Source organism: Euprymna scolopes, chromosome 3 (genome assembly GCF_053919585.1).
Source record: "Euprymna scolopes isolate OS-2025 chromosome 3, ASM5391958v1, whole genome shotgun sequence".
Taxonomy (NCBI): Eukaryota; Metazoa; Mollusca; class Cephalopoda; order Sepiida; family Sepiolidae; genus Euprymna; species Euprymna scolopes.
The window spans coordinates 176,500,119-176,516,212 of NC_136484.1; positions in this window are offsets into that span (position 1 = coordinate 176,500,119).

Sequence of the window (16,094 nt, forward strand, 5' to 3'; positions counted from 1 at the left end):
TGGGATGGAGCAGACGATTCTTTTCAGGATTCTGTTTGCAATTTGCCAAAACTGCTGGGAACCAAGCCGCTGCTCAGCTACTTTGGGCTTAACAGATTGAGCATACAACTCTCTTGCGGTCTTTATGACTTTCTTACAATGGTTGCTGGCAGTCCTGAAAGCGGCTTTTGTTTCCATACATCTATTACGTTGGGAGCAGAGGAAAAAGTGATTTCTGTGCGCAATGGCAGCAGCACATTCTGGAGAGAACCATGGCTGACTGTTAGGTTTTTGCTGGAACTTTTTCGAGGGTATGAAACGGTCAATACCTATAATTAACCATTCCGTCAGGTCTAATACTATAGAGGACACATCCTTTTTAAACATGGAATGCAGAGGTAGATAAGATATAAATGTACGGAAGCTATCCCAGTCAGCCTTAGTGTATCGATATACTGTACGATGGAGAGGTACGTCTGGGGACATATTACATTTCATTTTAATCTTAATTGATACAACAGAGTGGTCGGAAGATCCAAGAGGCGACAGAACAGAAACTGAACATAGTTTAGGGCAAGTTGTGAGAAAAAGGTCTAGTAGGCTCGCATACTGGCCTTCATTGTCGGGCACACGGGTGGGTTCCTGAACAATCTGTGTTAGGTCATAGGCAATGGAGAAATCATGACAGAACCTCCGCTCATCATCGGTCTTGTTTGAGTGGGGCAACCATTCGACGTTTTGAACATTGAAGTCTCCACATACCTGAATGTTAGCTGAAGGATAAGCAGATAGAACTTGGTCAATTTTCTCAGATATGCTTTGAAAGATATTAACTCCTCTGTTTTGGGGGCGATAGAGAATAAATATAAATGCAGTAGTGTGAGCTAAAGCAACCCGGAAGCATATATAGGGTAAGTTAGGATCTTCCCTGGAGATGTCCTTACCACATGGAAAGCTATCTTTTATATAGGCACATATTCCATGCCCATGGCGATCTTGGGGGTCGGATTTAGAAGTTAAGTTGAGTATCCTTTAACTGCGAACTCTTCTAGGAAAATTGCCTGTCCAATGCCAGTTTCACTTAAAATAAAATGTCTGGTTTAGTCTCCTGTAATTGGGTTTCAATCTCAAGAAGGTTAGAACGTAGACCCCTTATGTTGGAGAAGGAGAACTGGTATTAGGGGTCTACGTTGGAAGTTGGAGAACCGGGTTTAACCGTGTATTTTTTCCTGAAACTTGTCATGATGAAATTTTGGAATTTGTGGCCTAGGTCGTCAGATTTACTTAGAGCAGGACAGAGAGGGGAAACTAAGAGAAAAAAAGAAACGAAGATTTTTTATTATTATTTGTAGCTAACGATAAGGTAAAGCCGTAACAATTACCCACTAGTATGGCATCGAGAGGCCCCACCAGAAGCTACTGCATTGTCCAGAATCCATTCACTAAATGGCAATACAGCAGCCCCAGTACTTTGCACCTGCTGATAGGACAGCCTCCTTAGTGGTTTATCCTAGGTTCGGGTCCCTGGCTATCAAGCGGATAACGTCAGCCCAGACAAAACGTTTACTTCCAGCACCCTTACTAGTTACATGGCTACAAGGATAGACATAGAAACAGAAAATTTCCGCCATTTCTGCCAACTGTTCGTGCAAAATACTGCCAACCTAGAAAACAGCTATTTCTTCTCCCTTTGTCAGAAAAATCACTCATTAAAAAATGAGGACATAGGCATGACTTCCTTAGATTTCAAAACCCGATATTATGACCACAAAAGTACATTCAACAATAAAAAACACCATATCAAAACAATACTAACGAATACATACTGGGAACACAAAGAAAACGGACATTCGCCGGAAGTGGAATTGAAAATAATAAGAATAGCTACCACGTGTAGGCATTTAGACGACTCATGTAGATTATGCCTTCATGAAAAATTTGCTATCCTGTACTTTAAAGAACCCCGAAATCTATTAAACTGTAGAAGAGAAATAACAAAAAAACTGTGTTCACAAAGTAAAATTTACTCTACGATAGCTATAAAAAATTGTTTTAAAACTAACAAAAACAATAGAAAATAAACAAACAAATAAATCAAATAAACATGAATATACATACACGATCACACATATATGTATGTGTATATATATGTATATGTATCTCCATATATGTATGTACATATATGTATATTTATATATAAAGTAACAAAAAATAGAAAAGGGAATGTGTGCCTTAAACCACTAACCTAGTTTTAAAACAGATCCTTTGTCCGATAAAATGCATGCTCATTCGCTGATAGGAAGGGGCGCGGTAGATACTAGTAAAACCGATTTGCCCACTAAATCCTCAATAGAAGAGGGCCATATAAAAACGATAAACAACCAGAGAATTCACGCATAAGCCTGAGGAATCCTAGAGTGGATGAAACGCCGAATATTCAGTGTAGCTTAATCACCATATTAATTTTATAAATTACCAACTAGCTCTACCTACATAGTGAGCACATTTGAAGTAAATACTTAAAGTTTACGCATAAATCTATACTTTCGTATACTAATTTTATGTGAGTAAATAAAGTAGTTATATATATATATATATATATATATATATATATATATATATAGTCATCCATATACAGTACTGTTTCGCTGCTTCACAGTTCATCATATATATATATATATATATATATATATATATATATATATATATATATATATATATATATATCTATACACACCGAAGTTAAGCAACGTTTAGCCTGGCTATTACAAGATAGGTGATGATTTGGGAATTCTAGGCGCTCTGTATGCTCTAGCTCATCTTGGCATTGTTTCAAATCGTTCTGTACCTCAACTTGCGAATGGTATGCAGCAATGTTGACTCAGTAGGGGCGTGGTTTGAAAATGCGCAACTCCTCCCACAAAAATTCCACGCACAAGAGCCTTACACTAGGTATCCATATATATATATATATATATATATATATATATATATATATATATATATATATATATATATATATATATATACATATATATATACACGCATATGTATGTGGGTATGTATATATATATATATATATTTATATATATATATATATATATATATATATATATATATGGCTGAGATTATTTTATAAATATTAATTCCTTAATATTTTTGATTTACTTTAATTTTAGCATCTTGGATCATTTTGGTAAATTCAATTGTAATTTTCATTATATATATATATATATATATATATATATATATACGTATATACATGTATATATATATGTATGTATATATATATATATATATATATATGTGTGTGTGTGTTAATGTCTAAATACATATATATATATATATATTATATATATTTATATACATAAACCTTCTGTATCCCTTTATTGCTGGCCAATATTTCTTTAATTTTGAAGTTACAATGAAACGGCGAAAAGTGCTATTTGGTTCACTTGTAGAGCATATCACTGCGCCCTGTTTTCCCAATTATTGTGCGGTTTTCAAATATATTTTGAAAATTATGCTATTTTTTCTATTTTATGGTAATTTTCATTTTGTATTACGTCATTGCAGGTCTCCCAAAATTCCTAGAAAGGTTAAATGTCAACTAGTGACACACAAACTTGATGTTGTAAACCTTGCAGAAGGTCTATCCCTTTAAGGCCTAGCCAAAGAGCTTGGAAGAATATTGTCTACATGCGTTCAAAATGCAAAGAGCACACCAAAGAAGGATAAAAACACATGAATTCAGTTTCTGCTCGTGATACTAGAAAAATTATCCGTCAACTTATCAAGCAGGCGGGCAGCAGCAGTGCTCCTATATTTGACTAGCCTGGAATAAATTTCTTGTCTAGAAAGACACGCTGCTATGTCTTAAACGAGATTGCAAAACGAATAAAGCCCATAGCAAGTTTTAAACCAAACTCATAAGGAAAATTGATTTGGTTGGGCTCAGAAATATATGAAAACCAGCTTTGAAATTGTTTTTTCACTGATGAGGCCAGAGACCCCCTTGATAAACCAGATGGGTGAGCAAATGTTTGACGTCCTCTTGGATTCTCTCCCCTTATATAGATTCCGTCGTCAACAGGGAGACGAAGGTGTCATGTTTTCTGCGATGAACCAATTGGGCCATTTCGAGTGCCAGTTTTATATTTTATTTTTAAATGATCATTGGCGCGTCACCGCAAATTGATTTTTATGCGCAACAATGCGCTATCCCACCCAGTAAAAACTACGATATCTTACTTTAAGTCATTAGGAAAATATCTCATGGCATGGCCAACTTGTTCTCCAGATATAAACCCAATTGATTTATTCAATAATAAAGAGGAAAGTTTATAAAAAAGGTGTCAATTTTGAGGAGGATTTTGGCTGTTTCCTATAGATTCTCATCTTCTCAAATTCCCCGATGAAAATCATCAGTTGACAAAAGGGGATGCAAAGTTATTTTTAAGTATTAGAGTTGTGTTGCTAAAGAAATATTTGTTAAAACAAAAAATGTAAAATTCATGCTAGCTTTTGATTAATTTTCTTACTGGATATGTTTTGTATTTCATATAATTAGTATTATAAATATAGAGTATTCTTTTTTACCGAAAATATAAATTTATAGACACCTACATTAAAATGATACGCACTTACAATTACCAGAAAATGGTTAAATTAGTATAACTATCAAAATATTTTATAAAATTCCACAAAAATTGTCATATTTTCAGTTAGCTAAATGGTCGAAATTAACAAAAAATCAATTGACATTTGTAAGGTAAATCGATTACAATATTGTAGTGCTGATAGATTTGACATACGATTAATTATACATTCATAGTCTAACTTTTTTAATTACGTATCCACTTATAGGTGCCTGTGCACATATTGAAAACAACTAACGCTAAAGAGTTAAGAATTCTGGTGTAGGTTCTAACGTTGCATTTTTTTATAACTTTTGGAACAATTACTATATATATATATATATATATATGTATATATATATATATATATATATATATATATATATATAGTAATTTATAAAATATATATGGCGATTAAGCTACACTGAATATGCTGCGTTTCATCCACTATAGGATTCGTCAGGCTTATGCGCGAATTCTGTGGTTGCTTCTTGTTTTTATATATGTTGAGGATTTCTAGTAAGCCAATCCGCTTTCTAGTATCCACCGCGCCCCTTCCTATCAGCCAATGGGCATATATTTTATCGAACAAAAGATCCTTTCTTCGATAAAATGCATGCCCATTAAAAGAATTTCCATTTGTACAAGTAAAATCCCAAGAAATCCCGTAATTGGAAGAAGATGGTCCATAATAATCCAAAGGCAGAAATTCATGGAATAATTCACAAAAAAGTGTGTACAAGGAAAAAATAATATTAATAAAAGAAAAATAAGATGTGCTTTTCACTCTACTTCCGAGACATAACTATAAATAAAAAAAAAATTGGGAAGAGAAAGGAGAAAAAAAAAGGAATGATAAAGTTAAATATAAAATATAAAATAAAGGGAAACAAAAGTCAAACTGACCCAGACAAAAAATGCATATATATATATATATATATATATATATATATATATATATAAATTTATATAGAGTATCGGTTCAGTTTTTGTATTTAACATTGTAAAGCTAAGGAAGAGACAGCTATTACTAAGTAATATAGATAGTTGTATATTACAGTAAAAGCTGTATAAACATATGCATGCCTAAGGGGTAGAAGTGTACAGATGTTTAGTGACATGGCTTCCAATCGGTCAGCATGCGAAAGTTAAAGGCTGAAAGCTAAATACCCCCATCTAAGTCGGGTTAAGGTGTATTATATGAGTGCTAGTGGCAGCTTTGGGAGTAGAGGAGATTGTAAGTTTTCGGGAAAGTATTAATCTTACAGAATACAGTTAGGATTGATTATTAGAGTTTTGAGTGCCAAGTAACATTTAGTTTGAGAGGAGAATATTTTTTTTAACTTAATATGCAAATCTTACATAGGCAGTCACCTTGGAGGCAAAGTACATATTGGATATACGTAAAAATCCAGAAAGCGTGCTTGTACCGTAATGACAAAAAAAACTATCAGCATATAGCGTGTCGGGATTAATATTTAACTGCAGTCAGTTTGGTCAAGCTCAGTTTACATCACAGGAGATGCCCTTTTTGACCTTACAGTTTCTCTTTTAGTTAGAGGGTGTACGTTAGGCCAGAAAAAGAAAACAGTAACAAAGGAAAAGAAAAGTGAACGTCCGGTCATTAAGAAAAGTAAAACATAATCTAAAACGTAGCGTCGTCGATAACTACTTGCTCGAAAACTTCTAGTAACTATTAGTCTTTTTAAATAGTAAATAAGTCACAATTACGTAGGTATACCAAAATGATTTTTTTAATGATTTCGGAAATATAGTTTCTATAAAATTATTTTGTGCTTATCCACGTCGATTACCCCCTTCTGGTATTTTTTACAAAAATAGTAAAACAAAATTATATTTCTTAATATTCGAAAAACTATTTATTTGCGAACTATTAAAATGGGATATTTATTTTTAAAACTCAAATAGATCACAAATAACGTAGGTAAACGTAATTAATTTTATAAAATAATTTCGCAGCTGCAGGGTCTATAAAATGATTTTGTGCTAATGTACGTAGATTATCCTCAGGGTATTATTTTTACAAACAATAGCCATAAAAATTATATAGATTGATATTCGAAAAACTACATATTTGCGGACAAGTTTAATTTGATATATTTTTAAAGCACAATTAGGTCAGTAATACTATTTTTTGATATATACTTTCGCGAATGAAGATAATGTTATGCTTACAACGATAATAGGCACAAATAACGTAGGTAACGCAAAATGATGCTTTAATGATAATTTCGGAACTGTATTGTCTATAAGATATATCGTGTTTATGCACGTAGATTACACGCCCGGTTATTTTATGAAATTACTCATATAAAAATATATTTCTTAGTAATCGAAAGACCATTTATTTACGGACAATTAAAGTATTTTTTGTCAGCATACTATTCCCGTATAAAATTAGAAAAAAATATGCAGTGTATAGAATTAAAAATTAAAAATATACACAAAAGTTATGTCCGTACTGCTTATAATAAGAAAAGTATATTATGTTTAAAATAAAAATATAACTCCTATGTGAATTGTGTAAAAGTAATGAAAATGTTCTGTTGAAAATAAATGTGGATAATCATTTTCAACAATTGTTTATCCTTCTTACTCTCTCTCTCTCTCTCTGTCTCCCTCTGTCTTCCTCACTCTATCTAGGTATCAGTCTATCTGCCTCTCTTTCTATTGACTTTCATGCTTTATTTTATTGGGTGGTTGCTTTGCAAAAAACAATAATTTCAATTAAAAAATGTAGTCGAATTGAAGTAATATAGTTGTGAAAAGTAAAATATACCAAAAACAAACAATTTGTTTGGTTTAGGTTTTAATTATTGTAGTGCGTATACGGAGTGACCATGTTATTCAACATCTAGTGTGTTTGTTTATTCAATAAGGTGTATATTCTCGAATAGGTGCGATGAGAGCTACCAACCAATGAGAAGTGATGGAACGGTGTAAGGGAGAAAATATTAGTTTGTATTACGAGCAATATAAAGTTATTTATTTGTATAGTAGTTTATGATCTAGTAAAGAAGGTTTCCCTATAAAAGAGAGTTATAAGGTGTATATATCTTCCGGGCATAAACTGGGGGTGTGAGGAGTACTATGAACAGAGAAGGAAAATAAGAACTCCTTTCACTATAGATGTCGGCGAGCGTGATGATGCCTGCCCTAGGATATAGCGAATTAATGTGTCTATAACGGCGTTCTAAAGTTATGAATGATGATTGAAAATAGTTTAGAAATATTAAATTTGGATGTGGCATCTGTTCTTTAGAAAGATATAATAATTTGGTCAGGAGAGGAATTTCTGCATTAAGAATGTTATATATAGAATTAGAATATTGCTGTATAGACAAACTAGCTTGTCCAAATTGGAAATCTCCATAAAAAATAAAAGACATTCAGCAGTTTTTGTAACATCATTATATTAAATCTATTATCTCTCCCCCACATTTCTACCTATAGCCGCCTCTCTATCTTTTACTTTTCGTCCCATTATTGAGCAATAGATTGGGAAGAAAAAGAAAGAGTATATTAAGGATCCTCCTTAATATACTCTTTCTTCCTCTTTCCAGTCTATTGATCAATAATTAAAATAATGAACTGAAACTACAAAATCTTTATAAAATGTTCCTTAAATGAAAAAAAAAACCCAAACACCAGACTCGACTAATTACACACAGAATAGATTTGATGGGTCAGAAAATATATTAAAAAAAATAACCAGAATACAACTGGATGAGTTTGAAGAGTACTTTTAACTTAGGGACGCTTATTGTAATCCAGATTCTATTGGTGACCGTCGATCTAAGAAGCAAGCGGATGTTACAATAATGCAAAGCCATTAGTAAAGTTTATCGAAAGAGCTGTAGTCTTAGAAATGTGGGGAAAATTATTGTTACTCTAGCAGACACCGCCGGTTGTTGTCAGTGAGTAATATATTATAATGTCACGCCTAGAAATTAATTGAAACAAAAATCGGAAACAGGGGAAAATTTTAGATAATACAACAGATAGTCATGTTGATAAAGCTGAAATAAAAAGTAATAAAAAGTAAACTTAATTGCAGCCTTCAGTTTTGCATTTACTACTATAAACTTATAGTAATATATCTAGAATAAACCGAGCAGCACAAAAATTAGTTTTTGTTAATCAAGGACATTTTATATAAGAAATTTAATTTGTTAATGAGCAAAGTCGAATAGACTAAATTAAAAAAAAACAATTACATAGTCCTGTACATTTATATGTTATGGGTTGGTGTTTATTGATTTTGAAGTAGATTCTACTGATTGTAGATTCCGCTATTCGACGAGTTATTCAGTAATGTAAATCATCGATACAAAATACAAAATGATCTTATGTAAGGATGTCCTCTAAATTGACGCGAGAGTAACGCCAAGTAGAAACGGAACTGACTCATATAATATTAATGGTATTTGAACCTCGACAGATGTGATCAACACTTATGTTGATTTATATACTTAGAAAGTTTTAGAAATTTCTCGTGTGAGACGCGTTTAAGGTGAATTGTTATTGTTTATCTGTCATTTATTTTAGAAGATACACAAGAAGAGGACAGAAATGTAAATGTGCTGTGCAAATGTCTTTCGTCTTCGCAACAGGGGTTCGAATACATATGAGCGCTTGGCTGATGATGGGTGAACTTCGTAGAACTAAAAAACACGTTGTTAGTGTCATGATTATTTTTAGTCGAATGCCATTCTATTGAACGCTAAACTTTAAATTATAAACTTAATTATCATTAATATTCACAGACCTAGACACACACGATCATATATATATATATATATATATATATATATATATATATATATATATACATATATATATACATATATATATATATATATATACGTCTGTGTATGTATGCAAATATACTATAATAATTTATAAACTTCATTGTCGCTTCATATGTGAAATTTATTCATAGCCTCGTGTCAACGGTTAAATCCTATGCGTTACAATGCCACTAGGCTGTGGGGGTTATTCTTGAATAAGGTTTTGACGAAACATGTATGCATGTGTGTATGTATAATATCTGTATAAATAAAATGTATATTTGTTCTACTTTCTGTTACATAAACAAGACCGTTCAAATCTTAAGAACGCACAACATATAGTGAGGGCGAACACTGTAATTACTACATGTATAATGTAGAAAATTAACAATTCATGCTAAGAAAAACATGTACATATTTATGGTAATTTAATAATATCTACGTACTTTCCTAAAGTAAAAACAGTAAAACGTGTCAGAACACTTTCTTAAATCGCTACTATTATATAAAGGTAAGTTTGTCTGTGTGCGTGTGTGATTTTCTTTTTGCAAATGCCACACAAACGTAATTTATGTTTGGAAGTGTGCTTAGGTGTTTCATCCGATAATATGGAAAATTGAAAAAAAAATCAGTTTTTCTAGATGAAAAGACAAAGTTTACTGCGTAATATTTTACATTACACATACAGAGGGATATTATCAGCGTTGCCAATTTGGCGGCTTTCATGATAGACCTGATGGTTCTGTTTGCAATCTAGCAGGTAAAATTTTGATCTTTCCTGCTACTGTGTTTTTTATTCTAGAAAATCCAGAAAAATTAGACACCCACAAATGCGAAATTTAAGATAAAAATAAACATATATATATATATATATATATATATATATATATATATATATATATATATATATATATCAATCGCAATAGAATTTAATTAACTACCGATCTGTATACTTTTAACGTGCTAATTATTTCTTATTTCAATATATGTTGCTCAAAGTGTGTTTTACACACTAAATCCAAAGGAATAAACACATTACCGCTTAGAACTTAACAGAATCACCACCGTTTAAGCGACACGCAACCAGGTATTGTTTGTAAAGAAAGGCACAAGAAATGAAATAAAAAGAACATAAACATAGTTCAGCACGTTTAAACGATACTTGACTTTTACTGCTTTTCGTATAAGGTATTTGTTATGTTTGTGATTGTTTACAATTTCTCGACTATTAATTATGTTACATTTTACAAAGAGCCGACATTTTACTTTTTTACTGGCTTTTTCAACGTTTATCATTACATTTAATTTTCGAACATTTTTAAGACGCAGTGAAGTTTATTGCGTTTTTTAGCAAACATTAAAAACAGTAGACGGGGGGTTATGTAGTTATGTAGTGAATACTCCGCTAACCCCAAAAGAGGCTTTCGCGATTGGGTCAATATCTTTAAAAAACTTAATCTTAAAGGATTTCTTCTTTATTTACCGAGGACAGAAATAATAACATATACTATGAGAACAGATAACATAAGTTAACTTTAATTTTACTTGGAAAAGTACAACATAATACATATAACCCAAAAATCAAAAGATATTGTAGAATTTGATAATATTTTAACCGTATTTTTTCCTTTTGAAAATATTCAGACGAGCTAAACATACTCGATTTTGAATGGTGGTGGTCAAGATGTATGAAGTACAGTTTAATGTAAAGTAACAGTCTAATTTCCAAAATTTTGTCCAGTTTATGAGTCAAGACGGTTAATATATATGTATATATATATATATATATATATATATATATATATATATATATATATATATATAAGTTATGGTAGATAAATTCAACATGTTTTACTTTTTAAAGTGATTACGTGTGGTTTTATTCCATGCGAGTCAGACTTAGAATTAGACAGACATGAAAGATTAGTTATCTCTCCCAAAATGTTAGAATATCCTCGAAATAGATGGGGCTATTTGTCTGGACATTCATATGAAAAATGACCCCCCGACTGGAAATTCTAACATATTTTCACTGAATGATCGAACGTCATTCTGAAAAATTAGAATCTCATTTAAAAAGGAAATAGAGTAGGGTTCTTTCTGTTTTAAATATAGATATAATTTTACAAACAACTTAATGTTTTTTCTTTGTATATAGTTTGAAAGATTTTCATCTACCACAATCTCCCCTTAAGAATGGTTCTAAAATCTATCAATTAATCCACTTATAAATGTGGTGCCTGCATGTGGAGATTTCGTTTTCATTATTATTTCGCAAATATTTATTTTTCTGATATTGGACGAGAACTTATCTAGCAATATTAAATATTCAGGAACACCATTATCGTGATGTTTAATGCGTAATATATTGGAATTTAATTGTTATTATATTAAACACTGTTTTAGTTTATGATTTGTTTCTTGAAAAATAAAATATACACTATCCCAAAAAAAAATAAAACTAGCTAATAAAATTTGAAAATCTTCTGGGGAATCAAACGCTTCAACATAATTCTAAAAATATATAGTGATAAAACACGGAATATATTGTACATAATATTTTATCGGCGGTAGGGAAAGAACATAGTGTGATATCTTTTGTATAATGTTGATTCTGAAGTAGCGTTTTTTGAAAATTTTAGACAGCAAAAGTAGAAATTCTACCTATTTTCTAGGGATTTCTTTCCATGAATTATTGATGATTTTTCTTTTCTTTTTCTAAATCACGTTTAGCAACACTGGAATAAATGAAATCTAAAAAATCATTTTCGAAAACTGAAAAAAATAGAGCTTAAAAATAGTATTTTTTCTGAGAGATAAAAAATTAAACACAGAATATATTACATCACATTGGAAACGTTAATAAATAAAATCTCGGCAAATAATTCTTTCTTAAAAACAAACAAAACAGATTTGTCATCTGGAGATGTAGCTCAGTGGTGCAGCATCCGACTTCAGATCGAAAGTTGTTTTGTTTAGGCCCGGCTGTACCTCGTAATTTAATTTTTTTTTTCTTATAAATGAGTTCAATTTAAAATAAAAGAAGAATTACCATTTAAAATCGGGAGGAATCACTTACTTGTATATTTAGAAACTAAATATGAATCAAAATTAACTTTTATAGGTTATTAATCGTCAAAACCAAATATCATCTGACGTGATTTTGTCAACAAACACAGACGGAATGTGAGGAACGAAATTATCATTACTATTTATTTATTTATTTATTTTACATGGGGGTAACCATTTATCAAGGCCCGGAGGTCACTCAGGGATAAGGGTTATTTCGTGTACAGTAATCAATGAGATAGCATTGTAGTAATCATTAGTATTGGAGTTTTGATAGAGTGTCTTACTTAAGGGAGCGGTTTGTCAGGAATTTGTTTATGTTGGATTTGAAGACATCCAAGTTGTAATCAGGTGGGAAACAGGCGAACGGAAGAGTGTTCCACAATCGTGCACTTCTGAAAAAGAAGCTCTACTCATGGAACCTACGTTTGGATCCAGGCACAGATAAAGAGTGCGGAATAATATTGACAGGTATTCTAGCCAGACGGGTGTTTCTTGTGAAAGATTGGCGAGGGGGGAGGCGAGAGCGATTGAAGCTCAGACGAGCACTTGCCATGGAAATAACGATAAAACAAAGACAGGCTCGAAACGTATCGTCTGTGGGAGAGAGGTTGCCAGGAAGAGAAAAGGGCATACCCCACCAAACTAGTATGTATTTTATTTATTTATTTATTTATTCATTTTAAGAATTAGTTCAGCAGGGAAATTCTTTCTCGTAATATATAAATTCAATAGAGGATTGATTCTATAAAAATACATACGCAATCTGCATAAATTAAAATATCATATGTAAGCGCATTGTATGACGGGGCAACGCCGGGGACCAGCTTATAACTTTATAATAGAGCCACACAGTTTTGGATGGTAACTGGAAATAGTTTTGTGTAACGCCTCTTATTTTTTTAGTTGGATTTTATTCGTCGCGAAACACACTATAACAGAAAATATATTAGGGTAATATCAAAGAGGTAAACTTGTTCGAATACCTGCGCTGTGCCCAGATCGTGAGAACATGATTTGGTGAAATTTGTGACGAGACACCTATCCCTTTAAGATGAAAACTAACAGTGAATGCTGAAATAACCTCACTTTATAACAGAAAGGAACAGTGGGGCAGATGGACGCAATTAAGAGACACGGTCACGAGAGCAAACGTATACTGCACAGTGTCCTATTTTAACGAGCACATATATTGTAAAACCCGAAAGCGTTGGTGTGCCACAGATATTAACCTGGAGTAAATAAACTAATTATAATGTGATACACAGAGTGAATGAGGACTGGGTAGAAGTTATAAACATTTAAGTAATGAAACAAGCAAACAGTTTTAATGAGTTTGTAAAAATTTCGAATGAACCCAACAATGTCTTATGTACTCGAATGTACACGAATTAAAAGTAAACAATTAAACACATTACTGAGATATTCAACGAGACACCAGCAAAAATGAATTCTTCACATGAATAACTATAAAATCTACTAATTATTACCCTCTACTCTGAAATAAATGAGCGGGTGTTCATTCTGAGTAAGAAACTCTATTATGTAAAAACCTTAATTGTTATGATACTAATCTTTACGTCCCTAAATAACTTTTAACTCGAACTAAACATTATGAGGCAAATTCTAATAAGAATAACATCCAGCACTACATCATGGACAAACAAATATAACAATTTAAATATGACCCCTAATGAAATAGTAAAAAGTGCAATGCACTTGGAAATATGTTTAGGGAATTATTCTTGCGAAACAAACTACACAACAATAATAAAAGAAACAACTTATAAAAGTAAAGAGTATGTTTAATTACCCTCCCCCCATTAACTGCTTATTCAAGAAAGCAAATTAAAGACTTCAGTTTCTTACAATCACTCCAAGTGTTAGACAGGATACCCCTATTATATAAAGTCTTCTCAATTATTAAATCATTTCTTTCTGATAGGTTCATAAGAGTAGTAGTTGAGGGGCAAAAATCAGAAGCTCACAGTATTAATGCCGGTGTCCCTCAGGGATCCATCCTGGGCCCAACTCTTTTCCTGATCTACATTAATGATCTTCCAAATCATATCCTTACATCATTTGTAGACATTTATGCTGACGACACTACCATTTATGGTACCACATCTAAGACAGTAAACGACCAAGTTCTCTCCAATTCTCTCTCCTCTGATCTTGAGCACGTAGTACAATGGGGAAAGGAGTGGCTGGTTACTTTTAATGCATCTAAAACCAAGCTTCTCTCTTTACATCATCAACATTCTAATCCACATTTGTCATCAATTGAAATGAATGGCTCTCGTCTTCAGGAGGCCTCAAGTTTTGACAAGCTTCTGGGCTTGACCATTACTCCTGATCTTAAATGGAACACGTATATCAAATCTGTTGCCAAGGCCGCTGGAAAAATGGTGGGATCTTTCTATCGATCCAGTAGATATCTCACTGCTGATGCTATTCTCTACCTATATAAGAGCCAGGTACGTCCAAGGATGGAATACTGTTGCCACATCTGGGCAGGAGCTGCTAGAAAGGACTTGTCCTGCCTTGATACAGTTCAAAATAGACTTCGTAGCCTCGTAGGAGATGTCCTTTTCTCCTCCTTGCAACCTCTATCTCACAGAAGAGATGTTGCGAGTTTGTCTCTGATGTATCGTTATTTTCATGGAAAGTGTTCAACTGAGCTTCAATCTTTGGTCCCCCCTCGCCAAACTTTCACAAGAAACACTCGTCTAGCTGTAAACACTATCAATAATTTCCCCCACTCTTTATCTGTGGCTAAACCTAAACGTAGATTCCATGAACAAAGCTTCTTTCTTAGAACTGCACGCCTGTGGAATTGTCTTCCGTTTTCCTGCTTTCCGGCTGACTACAATATGGTTGTGTTCAAGTCTAAAGTAAATAAGTTCTTGATGAGCCGTTCCATATAAGTTATTAAATTTACCAAATTTTCATTACTAATGATTACTATATTGACCAATTTCTACTGTACACTCTTTAACCCTTATCCTTGAGTGGCCTCTGGGCCTTGATAATGTGGTGATGCCTTTGTAAAAAAAAAAAAAAAAAAAGTGTTTGGGAGCCCATAACACTAACGTCGATAAAAAAATATACACATATAACTAGCTCAATATTGGTGCGTAGGTAAAGTAGCCACATTTTATGTAAAATGTCATACTTCCTTTAGATACTTTCATTAAGACATTATACTTGAAAGCTTTGGATACTGAATACAGTGCTCATAATTTGCTCTTATGTGAAATACACGTTCTTAGAATCAGGTGAGAGAGGTGCACAGGTCAATTGCCAGTAACAAAAATACTCAAATGACAACTGACGTAAGGTTTTCCAGGGTGAAAAAAACCCTTAGGTTTGTAAATTAATTATTCTTTAGAAGCCGTTTGAACGAATCACCATCAATGCTGGAAAAAAATAATTAATTCACTAAATGTCACTCTATTCGGCATGTTACACATTTCAGTTTAAAATTTAAACTTATCCACGATAAGTCGATTCTATCTAAATAAATTCCTGCAGTAATCTCAGTTAACGTCTCCTTGTTAGACTTTCTTCGTGAAACACAATTAAATATGCGTAAACA